We start from the raw sequence: 1,572 nt of genomic DNA on the forward strand, positions 1-1,572 counted from the left end.
ATGGAACCCTTTGAGAAAGCAATTAAGACACACACAGATGCAGAATACCAATATAGAAAACAGCCCCACCCCCCGCCCCTGAGGAAAAATTGTGGCCAGGTCCCAGCTGGTGCCAGACATGGCTGGGGTGGGGGGGTCGGGCTTCGATAGGTGACCTCATCCCCACCATCTTGCATTTTCTTCAAATGGGAAATAAGAGACCTTCCCTGTCCATCACAGACCTTTTGAATATTAACTATGTTAATCCAGGTGAAAGTTCTTGGGAGTTCATGATTTTCTCAGCATGGAGCCTGATAATATGTAGGGCATTTTTTTTTTTTAAGACTTTATCTATCTATTTGACAGAGAGAGAGAGAGAGAGAGAGAGATCGGGCACAAGCAGACAAAGCGGCAGGAAGAGGGAGAGGGAGCAGGAATCTCCCTACTGAGCAGAGAGCCCTACATGGGTCTTGATCCCAGGACCCCAGGACTATGACCTGAGCCAAAGGCAGATGCCCAACCACCTGAGCCACCCAGGCATCCCCTAATTACTAGCTTTTTCTTGACCATGCAGGTGCAGACACTTGGAACTCGCACTGTCTTGCTGAAAATGGCCCTGTGTTATACAGAAGCCATTGGCTTCTGGGCTGCCAGAATTGTGTGTCAAGCTAGGTGCCAACAAATCCTAGAGGGTACCACAAGCACAGGTTGTTTAGAAGAGACTGGGAATAATCCAGACAAGTCCCCCTATCAAAAAGTCACCCCCACTGCCAAGCCACCTTGCCTCACATTCCCCTCCTAGGCAGTGTTTGCATAGCCAAAGCAATGTCTTTGGGAAGCTTTGAAATGGAACTATTCCGAGAAAAGGCTAATATATTTGCTAGTCTCTTGCACTTTAGTCTGAATTAGTCTAACCATAGCTTCCGCAGCTGATGCTCTTAAATTTCTCAACCAAGGGAACTGAATGGTAATTTCGATAGTGGAGAAGAGAGAAAATTTGGGGGGCTGACATCCTGTCTTGAGAGGCAGACCTGAGTAGTGGGGTGCAAGAGGGCGCCGGGTGTCTCACAGGAGGGGAAAGTCCCAAATTAGTGAGGTGCGCGCTAAATAGAAGTACGCAGACAATGCTGAACTGAATTCACTCCACGCTTCTTCTCGAGGTCTAAAACAAGAATTGGATCCTGTGTTCCTTTTCCTGATCTGACTCCCTACTTGGGCCAATTATTTGCTTTCTCCTCTTTGTAGCAGAGTCTGGCTTGATACTGCTTCAGATCATGGGAAAACAAACAAAGCTCATTTAACAGTCCTGACTGTTGCTCTCTGTAAATCATTACTTATCACAGACCAGAAATTATCTGCAAGGCTTGCCTAACTGTACCATCATTTTATCAAAAGTTGTTTGAAGTGAGTTAGAAGACTTTTGTCCAATTTAAAAAAAAAAAAAAAGCATTCAGGTTTCTAAAAAAGATCCTCTAAGGCTGTAGACCTGGGAAGTGTTCTAGAACCCTTTACTACTGTAGCATGCTGCCTCAGTTTCCCCCAGGGTGATCAGTGTCTGGAGAGCTAAAGAGACAGCGTGGATCTAAGTAAACA

The sequence above is a fragment of the Martes martes genome (assembly GCF_963455335.1).
Source record: "Martes martes genome assembly, chromosome: 10".
NCBI lineage: Eukaryota > Metazoa > Chordata > Mammalia > Carnivora > Mustelidae > Martes > Martes martes.